This window comes from Phocoena sinus, chromosome 3 (genome assembly GCF_008692025.1).
Source record: "Phocoena sinus isolate mPhoSin1 chromosome 3, mPhoSin1.pri, whole genome shotgun sequence".
Taxonomy (NCBI): Eukaryota; Metazoa; Chordata; class Mammalia; order Artiodactyla; family Phocoenidae; genus Phocoena; species Phocoena sinus.
This window is the reverse complement of record NC_045765.1, coordinates 162,590,423-162,601,643: the sequence shown is the minus strand read 5'-3', so window position 1 is coordinate 162,601,643 and position 11,221 is coordinate 162,590,423.

Below are 11,221 nucleotides of genomic sequence, written 5' to 3'. Positions count from 1 at the left end.
GCCTAAAGAGCTCTATGCTGATAAGTAGTTGTAGGGCCTTAGTCATGGCACTTTCTGAAGCAGAACTTCATGAATGGATGTATAAGACCTCATGACTGGAACCGGAATTGCAATGAAGGAATATGATCACGGAAACAAGAAAGGTGCTAGATTATCTGAATGGAGACACAATATAAGAAAAGAACCATCTAAGCTATTGAAACAAGTCTCCGAAAACTGCCTGTGACTAAGGATAAGCCTTTTACCAAGGCTTGAGATGGGAAGAAAAGTAAATCCCAGCTCTGAACAAAGAAGCTTATTCTGGAGCAGAGAGCCAAGCTGGTCCTGAAAACTAATTCAAAAATTTTAATGGAAAAGTTTAAACAAGCTGCATATGATGATCAATTCAATGTTTGTTATTAAAAAGATCAAATTAAAAAGAAGAAAAAGAATTATTCTGTGTTCAAATTGAATTGCATCAATGAAAATGAACACACATCCTGGTGTAGAACCCTCAAGCTACCCCGAGGCCCAGTGGGGCAAAGCGGGGCTCCTGGAGATGTGATTTTTTAATGATCAAATAAAATGATGGTGAGTCATTCCTCTCTCATGCTGTGTTGATTCTCATTAGGCCATGTGCCCTAAAAGAAAAGAGCTCAGGTAGCAGGAGTTGGTTCAAAGCCAGGTTTGTGCCAAGGCTACTTCATTTGTATATTCGCATAAAAGAAATCTCTTAGCCCTCCCATCTAAAAAGCTTTTCATAGAAATTTAATGTCTGCTGTATCAATAATCGATTATATCCTTTGATGGCTTTAATAGAATAGTGTTCCTCAATGAAAATCGGTTCATAAAATTTCTATTTCCACATATTTTTTAAAATGTATTTTCAAAAGAATATCTGACTGCTTTTTGAAATATAGTGAAATATAGAACTGTATAAAATAAAGGAATGTCTTTACCTATTGGCTTTGGCAAAGGCAAGTAGAAACCTCTATTCTTGTGCAAAAATGCACAAATTTTGTTTTAGCCATTGAGCCTAAGCATGTCAAAAAAGAAAATCAGAAATTACAAAGTAAATTTAGATTTAGACTTTGTCCAGATACAAATTGATTTTGCTAAATTTGGAATCGTGAATAGAATTCAGCAAAACACCCCTATTAGTCTTTGAAGTATTAAGTCAGCAATTTGGCAGATGTGTTTTCTTTACAAATTTGCTCTGTCATGTTGCAGATAGAACCAGATCTAGTTTTGCAAACCAGGTTTCAGGTGATTTACAAAAGAAAAAAAGGGTTGCCAGCAAGGAACCCCCCACCCCGAGATTTATGAAGAAGAGGTATACGTGAAAAGAAACTGGAATTTCATATGGAACTAAGTCTTGTGGTCAGTAGATTAAATATTTTCTGCACATATACTTTGGCCATTATCTTGGCCAAATAACCACCAAATGCTTGACTCAAATTGATCATTAAAGCAAATGTAAAAAGCTGTTAATCAGTTAGTTAAAACAATAATCAACTTGCAAATAATCATGTATTTGATGTATTATTACACATAGACAAACTATGTCCATGTTCAAAAAAAATTGTTTGATTTGATTAACTAGTCAACTAAATATTTAAAGTCATTTAAAGTTCTTTCTTGTAGTATACGTTCTCTTACTGACAGTAAAAAAGCATTAAGTTCTTTTATTCTTTATGAATTAGTGCAATATTATATATCTCTGTCTTCTGAGCATAAACATTGAACTGTCACTCTGGTTGTTCAATAACCTGACGGCAAGTGCGTATACATGGTCATACACATCACACACACATGGGGCTTTAAAACAGCATCCCACTTAAATCAATAGTGCAAACTTTATTGATTTAATTCCATCTTGAAGAGATAGAAAAATGAGCAGTGGTGCTTCCTTACAATTTATCATTGTTCATACAGAGTTTCAAATTCCTTTATGGTTATAATGAAATCCATTTTCTTAAAGTCAAACTGATAAAAGGTAGGCCAGGGAAATTTCAAGGGAATCAGATCATTTTCAAAAAGTCTGTAGATGAAAGCATCAGAAAATATTTTGTGGTTAAAGAATTCAGGAACATTAAACTCTTCTAAAACCATATATTTTACTTTTTTACTAATTATCACAATATCAAAATACTTGGGATTTTATTCAAAGAATGGGCAAAAATATGTATGTGCATATACGTTGTGCATATAGACGCACAAGCTCAATTATACACATTCCCCTGACACACTCTGTTGTCACAACTTTCTTAAGCAAAGTTAATTTAGCAGATGTGTTCTAGAATATCATCAAATTATAAAATATATAAGTAATATAAAATACCAAGAATACAAAAAATCCAATTAACTACCAAGCAAAATACTGGGGTACCTGATATATGCAACCTTCTCACAAGGATCAAACTTCCTCCTGTAAGTGGGTGGCTTAGTAACCAGTTTTCAGTGAGGCGTCACTGAGTTTATCCTTTAAGTCAAGACTAGCATCTCCACCATCCACATGGCCTCAAAATCCAAGGTTACAGATAGGCAGGTGGGCCAGCTTGCCAACTTTCCTGGGACAGGACTCCAGGTCTTGATACCTCCAGCCAGAAGCAACATGAGGCTGTGACCCAAGGGCCAAATAGAGAGAAGGTAGTAACCAGATGAGAAATATGATACGAAATACAATATATCGTAAGAAAAAAGACCAAAGAATGCTGGTTGAATTAAATATCCAGAAGAGGACGCAAAGGACCAGAATTGGTTACAGGCAGAGTCTAGAAGACATCACTGGCTTCTCTAGTAGGAAGAAAGTACATCGCTCCAGGTGGGGAAGGATAGCCAGACTGAGTCCCTGAATTGAAGCTGAGAATCACATTCCCCTTGGGAATCTCTCACAGTTCAGAGTTGTGTCTCTGTATTGAGTATATAAGTGGGGTTTCTCCCTATTTTATATCATCCTAAGTGGAAATAAACCCCACCTTTCCCTTGTTTCCAGCTGAGACAAGGCTGGAGTTTCAAAGGTTTTATTAGGGTCTGAGTAGAAAACAAAAAGAAATTAAAATAGTGTCATGAATTTAGGCAACCTGACTTGCCAGGTAAAATAAGAGACTGAGTCCCTTAGGCCTTTTTAAGAATACATGGAGTCAGGGATATTTATTTCAAAGAAGTCTCTGATCTTGACACTAGGCTCACCTGACCATCACAGACCTCAACAGGATTACCCCATCCTGTTCCATTCTCTCCTTTTCAAAGAAGAGCCAAGATTTAGTCTTTAAATGAATTCTGCTATAATAATTCTAAATCTACATTGATTCTTTTGCCCTATGACTTAATCCATATATTATGTACATACTCATTTTGATGTTTAATTCTAGATTCTCCTAAATATTGATAATATTATAATTGTTTGATGAAATTTTTTTCAACAAGAAACGCAACAAGCTTTTTAATTTGCCTGCACCGGTCTCAGCATATACTAGGCATTTAGTGCACAATAAAATTGATGTATATGAGATTTAAATTCTCTACAAAATTTTTACTTAAAATAATCATTAGCTATATTGCATGGTTGAGCACAGCTTGGCAAGAGGATACTCTTTCCATGTATATTAAAATTACCTTACACAAAGCATATTCTTAGAGAATATTCTTAGAGAATGTAAAAGGTGAGGCAAGGATTTTTTCATGTCCCTAGGAGGGCTTTTAACTAAGTACAGTGACTATATCAGGTTTTATAGTCACGCTTAGGAAATCTGACCTAAAAGTGGCTGACCATTTTTGGTATCTATGCCATGAGAAGAGATGATTTCACTCCCTTACCTCTTACCCAATTGTTTTTACCTCGAGGTTCTCCCAAATCTCCGGGAAAACAAATCTGAGTCAATCTTCTTTGTGTTCGGTCATTGATTCTATGATTCATTCATGCTATTTTGTGTCATACACATGTTATAATATTCTCATGTTATCATATTCTAGTGGTAGAGATATAATTAACATATGATAAATAAAAGGTGAATATAAACTGTGGTGGGTTCTAGGAAGAAAACACCTGAAATGGACAATAAGATGGGGACCTAGTTAAGTAGGGTGATCAGAAATGACTGCCCTGAGATCATTTAAATGTTAAAAATGAACAAGCCATGCAATGAGGCTGGCAAAGAACATTCCAGGCAGATATTGGTGTCCCCAGGGTTGGACCTTATCTTTCCTTACCTATTTGTATTAGAAAGGAAATCAGGAATACTTTAGCACATCAACTCTAATGATAGAACTTCAAAGAATTGGGTTGTTGTCTGAAAAGATATTTAATTACCTTCCCAGCATTACTGAAATGACAATTTTGTAGACATTTCCAGTCATATTCATATACTCGTGAGTATACACAGAAAAACAGCTGCCTCAATGTATTGACAGTTAATCAGAAAAAAAACCCCACAAACCTCAATGATCTCTACATTATTGCCCAAAACAGTTTGATTAATTTTTCACTGAATGGACCAAATTTTCATCTAAAATATCAGATATTTCCTTCCCACTCCAATCTAGACAACAATCTTCCTTATACTATTTATCCCACAATTACAGTGACTAGCTAGCCCCAGGCCCTTCTTAAGGTCTCCCCCCTGAGGAATGACCTTAGGCCCTCCTGTTCTATGTCATGGAAGGAGGCTTCACTTTCATGACCCAGAGTCAGACACATGATTGAGCCACAGGTGGAAAGACACAAAAGCAGTGAGTTGTTCAGGGACCTATGATGAAGCCCACTCCACATAGCCCTGCCTAAGCAGAGTAAAGCTGCACTTAGCTAAGTTAACCAGATTTTCACTCTTGGAAATAAACTGAGAAATAAATAAAGAATCAAATACTGAGCAGCAAAAGCGAAAGCTAAAAGTTACCAGACAAGTAAAAGTAATAAAGAGCCTGCAAAGCCCTATGGTACTGGGAGAATAAAAGCAGAGAAGATGCTGACACCAAATAGTATCAGTAGGAAGGGGAACATGCACAAAGAAGCAAAGACCAAAGGAGCACATTAATGGTGGAACTTTAGTATGGAGATCAGTCAGTCTGGCAGCTTAAACATCCCTGGAACAGCCTCAGATTCAGTTCCAGCCTCTGTTAGGCTTAGACACAAGGTTCCCATACTTGGAAACTGGAACATTCCAGATTCCCTTATTGCCAAATGGGTCCTCACAATAAACACAGCTTGGTCCTCCCCAGTTCACTGAGCAGGAATGGCCAAGATTATTCTTTGACCCAGAGGATGCCTAACAGAAATATGCCCCATTCCATCAATCTTTTCCCATTGGAAACAATGAGACAATGAACACATTATTTATGTAGTATCATTGCTGAATCTCCAGAGCCTACAGCAGTGACGGATATATAATAAGCACTCAATACATGTTTGCTTTATAAATGAATTAATGACTGAGTGAAAGAGATAAGAAATAACGAGACATTATTCATCATTAAAAAATGACACTCCTCTCTTCTCAAACCAACTCCTCTAGAAAAAAAATGAAGTTTTTTAAAAAACATAGAAATATCATTTTATATCACAAGTTCTACTAATAATGTACCTTCAGAGATGGAGAGAAACCTTAAGAAATCAGTTCAATATTTTTAGGTCTAAGCAGAGATACCAATAGTAAAAATGAGCCCCAGAGCAAAGTCTAATCTACTCCATTTCTATCATTAAATGTCCAAAAGATGTCCCTGACATTCTCCAATGGTAAAAGGTGGACTACTTCTGGACAGGAAGGATGCAAGAAAGTGGGGTGGGGGGAGAGGGAGACAGGAAGAGAGGCTGAGAGAGCAGGAGGGAGGGTGAGAGGGAGGGAGAGAGGGAGGGAGAGAGGGTAGGAGAGAGAGAGAAAAAGGGAAGAAGAAAGGATGAAATATCTCATATTTTCCTTTAGTCCCTTCCCCTTTACCACTTGCCTATCTTTTTGACCTCCCTCCTCTGAGAGCTTTTGATTGTACAGAGCAGGGAAATTGTACAACTCCCTTTTGATGGAGGCCTCTCACCCCAGAAGCAGAGATGTGTCCCCTTGCCCCTCAAAACCCTACTCCTCTCAGACTTGCCTCACTTTATTCCCCTCATGCTCTGACAGTTAAGCCAAGGTTGTACCCTAATGTAAATGAGAAATATAGAGATTGGAAATGTTGAATTTAGAGTGTTCAGATTGGAACAGACACTGGTCTTTCTTCCTTTCTTTGTTTTTTAAATATTATTTCTTTGCACACATGGGGTAAACTAAGAAGGAAATCTCACCATGTTCACAGTGAAACAACCCTGAGTTTAGAAGCTACCCCTTCATGAGGTTGATTAAGCTAAGAAAGCGAATATTCATAGCTTAGATTCTTACGCTTATGAGTTCTTTTCTTTAAAGAATTTTTAGATTAATTCAGCTGAAGGGTAGTATTTGATGGACAGAATTAAAAGAAACCGACAAGGGATTAAGTAGTCCCTAAAAGATCCTTATGTCAAACTTGAGAAAAGAGTGGAGATTTGAGTCCATTTCATCTGAGCAATTCCTGCCAGAAGTTAACAGTATAAAAACAGGTGGGTAAATTAGCATAAACAAAATTGTATTGGGATACGAATTGTCATTTTCTTAGCCACACTCAGTCCTAGATATCAGAGGTCTTCCTGTGGATGTTTAACATGATAATTAATAGCAGGTAATAGGGGCTTCCCTGGTGGCGCAGTGGTTGAGAGTCTGCCTGCCGATGCTAGGGGACACGGGTTCGTGCCCTGGTCCCGGACGATCCCACATGCCGCGGAGCGGCTGGTTCCGTGAGCCATAGCTGCTGAGCCTGCACGTCCGGAGCCTGTGCTCCACAACGGGAGAGGCCACAACAGTGAGAGGCCCGCGTACCACAAAAAAAAAAAAAAAAAAAAAAATAGCAGGTAATAAATAAGTATTAGTCACGCCTTGAACTCTCTGTGACTTGCTCTAATTGTTTAATTCTACAATGGAATCAGTGCTCTTTAGCTGCATCCAAATAAAAGATTTTAGCTATCAACTATGGATGAATTGCTTCCATAATATTTCAGAAAAGACAAAGTTGTTTGTTAAAAAATAACTTCTTGTTTTTGTTCTCTACATGGATATATAAATCATACAATGTAACAAAGCCATTCTTTAAGGTTGCAAAGGAACAGCAATTTAAAACAAAGTCCTCCATATTTATTTTTTTTCCTTTTGAGCTTAAAAAACAACATGGTCAAACTAATTTTTTTCCAAAAACTTGCTCCTGGGCTTAACAGCTTGTATGATAAGTTACATTTCAGCCTTGGAGGGAAATTTGACATCTGACCTATACAGTTAGAAAAATAAGGCTATAATGGAGAGTTTGAAGTTGTTAGCTATGACTGTACTATAGTATACAACAATTATGAGCATTTTGTGTACATTTTTTCAGTCAATTTGCTGAACAGAAATCATATCTATATGTGCAAATTATCAATCTTTACAAAGAGCTCCTTTGGTTCACCTGTATGTGCATATACAATGCTAAAGTAAATACTGCGCCATGAGTATAACTCGTTAAATACATACCAAGGGGGGAAAGGAGAGGATAGGGCAAACATCGTACAGCATTTAATGTTTTCCAAATAATGACCTGTTGCTGTTGAGTTGGCTAAGGCATAGGTAAGACAGTTCCTTATATGTGAACACACACAAAAAATAATAACAATAAAGACCAAACTCCCTTGGAAGGACTCATACCTGGGATTAGTACTCATACTTCTCGATGGCAACCTAAAGTTAGATAAACAACCTAAATTGAGCTTGTTTATAGCCCGAGAAGAATTTTCCATACTGCTTCCAGAGTCTTGCACATAGTAGGCCAGACAGTGCCGCACTATGGCCGACTGTAAAAGCCAAAGGAGGTTGGCTACAGGTCACTGTCAATCAGTGTCTCGAGGCAAGGGTGCAATTATAACTAAGGAGTGCTGTGAGTAACTTGGAAACATATTGCAGCACCCTCTAAACATCTCTAAAGTAACTCCCAAACTGTGGAGGCGAGTTTTCTCCATAATAGCTTGTGCCCGTGAAAGAGTAGAGCACAAGGGTCCTAACCTTGCCCTAGAGGCGGATTACGCGGGGTCAGCTGTAGCTCCTCCACACTAACTCCCTGACTTTGTGCAAGTTACTTAAACTCTGCTTGATTAAGTCTTTTCATCTGATTATGGTTGCAATAAAGTTATGATAATATAGTGATACAACTTGTTTTCCTGTATGGCGGGCTATTTAATGATCAACACAAAGACTACAATGTTAAATCAGAAAAGCAAAATGTAGAACAGATCCCAAACTCACAAATATGTATATATTCTATGTGTTTATAAACTTTTTTTTTAATATCTTGTTAAAAAATACACAAAAAAAAAAAAAAGAAATCCATGGCAGTCATGTCTAGGTGATGTGAGTCCTGAGTGAGGGAAAGAGATGTCAGAGGTAGTAGACTTCATGTAGGAAAGAGAAGCGAGCTTCTGCTGGGAGGAAGGAAACAATAAATACAAAAAGAAGCTCTTAGAGACAGAAAAATGACTGGCAAGCTAATTTCATTGGGCTGGACGGAAGCCTGGAGGAGTAGAAAGAGTGAAGAGTCACAATTAGAAAGTTACTGCAACGTCAAGAGAGAATTGGGTAGGTAAAGAATCACAGGAATTTCCAAAATTCTGATCTATTATTTACTGAATTCTCTGAATGCACCCTCCATTACCTCATCGCCACCTACTCTTGTGTTTTGTTTCACTTACTTCCTCCATCCACGATGGTGAAGTTATAAGTTATTTATTTTGTATGATGGGTTTTGTGTTTCTTTAAACCAGACACCAACCCTAAGAAGCCCTCCAACCAGTCCTGATTTTATGTAAATCACATGAAAAATCATATTTAAAAGGTGCATTTTTATTTTTTGCATAAACAAAATCATACTATTTATTTATTTATTACATATCATGGACATCTTCCCATGTCAGAACTCATGGACTTACCCCATTGTACACTTTTCCTTACTGCATAGCATTCCACAATGTGAGTGGACCAGGATTTATTTACACTGTTGCTGTGTTTCTCTTATTACAAACAATACCGTAATGTACGTCCCAGTGAATGTACATCTGAGCTTATATGTAAGTATAATGAAGAGTCTAGCTCCACTTTTTTTTTTTAATTGAACTATAGTTGGTTTACAATATTGTGTTAGTTTCAGGTATACAGCAAAGTGATTCAGAAGTATACATAGTTTTTTCAGAGTAAAGAGTCTGACTGCTCACAGCTTTCAAGCCTCACACCAGTCTCTTCTCCTGTCCATGTGTGGGGAAGGTGATGGAAAGTCCATACTTTCCCTGCCTGGGTACCAGTGGGAAGGTCACACCATGCAGCCCCTGGCTCACCCTCAAGAACCCTCTTCCCAGTCCCACCCACTAACCACAATAAAGACCCAAACTCACTCCACTTTACTCTCTCAATCCACTTCAGACTTTCCTGGGAGCCTGCCCTATGTTCCCAGAAAGCCTCATTGTGTGACTAATGAATTTTTCATACTCTCTCAGTGCATGTGTGGAATCTAGACATGTCACCAAATGCAGGCGGGTGGTTGATCCTGTCCCTCCACAGGGGAGTCGCAAGACAGCAAGTGTTTATGTGAGACATATTTCTAGAAGTAGATTTACAAACAACAACAAGCAGTATAATGTCCCATTTTCCCCATTCTTAATAACTGTGATTTTTTTTTAATCTTTTGCGTACTGATAAGCCAGAAGGAAAATAGAGATAGAATTTATCAATAATTGCATTAATTTGTAGTTATCTGATTAACAAGGAGTTGGATATTCTTTTCATTTATCTTCTGGCAATTTGTAATTCTTTTACTGTGTACTGTTCACATTCTGTTCTTATTTTTCTATATGTAGAAACATTTTATTAAGAATACTAGTCTTTATCTGTGGTATATATTGCATATGTATTATCTCATTTAAATTTTAATTGTTTAGCTTTGTTTACAGTTTCTTTTTCTGTAGACAAGTTGTTAATCTTATATAAATAAATTATTCAGCCCTTTTATCTTTTTGGTATTCAGTCATGTTTAGGAAAGACTTCTACATCTTAAGGTTATAAGGTTGTATGCCTGAGGCTAAGCAGGAAGACTGTGTTAGTCTCCTGGGATGTAAGAAGTAAAACTAGTTTTCGGCGGGTCAAGGTCCTATACGTGAACAGGAATGATACCGAGCACGGCCCTGTAGGGCTCCTGGGCACAAAGCCTTTCTGTACCTCCCATTTCTTTGATTACAGGAAATAGGCTTCAGTCAGCCTCCATGACCTTCCCTGAGTTCCAACCGGCAGATTCAAGCAGTTGCTAATTAGGGAAGGGAGGGGATGTGAGACTAGGGAGAAACAGTCAAGAGAAACAATAGTGCAGTCTTGGAGCAAGGTCCTGGTTCCCGATGGAGAGATATACACAACAATATCTTTGAGCTGTTTTGCAGATACTGAAACCCCCATCGGGTGGGAGAAGTTAAAACAGCATGGTGCCCCCAAGCACACAGACCCCAGACCTGTTGGAACCAGAAGGTTGATGATGCTGACTCCCACTTACCTCCCCACCAACCAATCAGAAAAATGTCCACGAGCTGATCACGCCCCCTTGAACCATTACTATGAAACTTCTCACTACCCTCTCCAAGGGGGGACACACAGTTCTGAGGACTTAGCAGAACTGTGGCCCCCTTTGCCTTGCAAAGCAATAAAGCTATTCTTTGCTACTTCACCCAAAACTCTGTCTCTGAAATTTAATTTGGTGTCGGGGTACAGAGGCCGGATTCAGCTTAAAGTTCTTCTCCAGGCTTCCTTTTCTCTAAACCCAGGTACGATTTCTATCTAATAATGTATTGAGTACACACATGTGCCAGGGATTGTTCTAAGAAATACAGATGAATAAATGAATAAGGCATAGGGTCTGATTTCCAGAAGCTCATGGTCTAGTAAATGCCTATTTTAGAAAAGAAATACAGTATAGAAATAGACCAAAATTGCCTGATTGCTTTTGGAATGTTTCAAGAAGTCACCTCATTTTTAATTACCACTGCCTAATATTGTCTAGGATATGATATTACTATTTCATCAATATCTGTTCTTTGGATCCGTGGGAGTCTTTAGCAGATGTGGTACAATTCAACCTTCAGACTCAAATCCAGACTTGGGATCTGTTAATGCAGAAAAGGGAA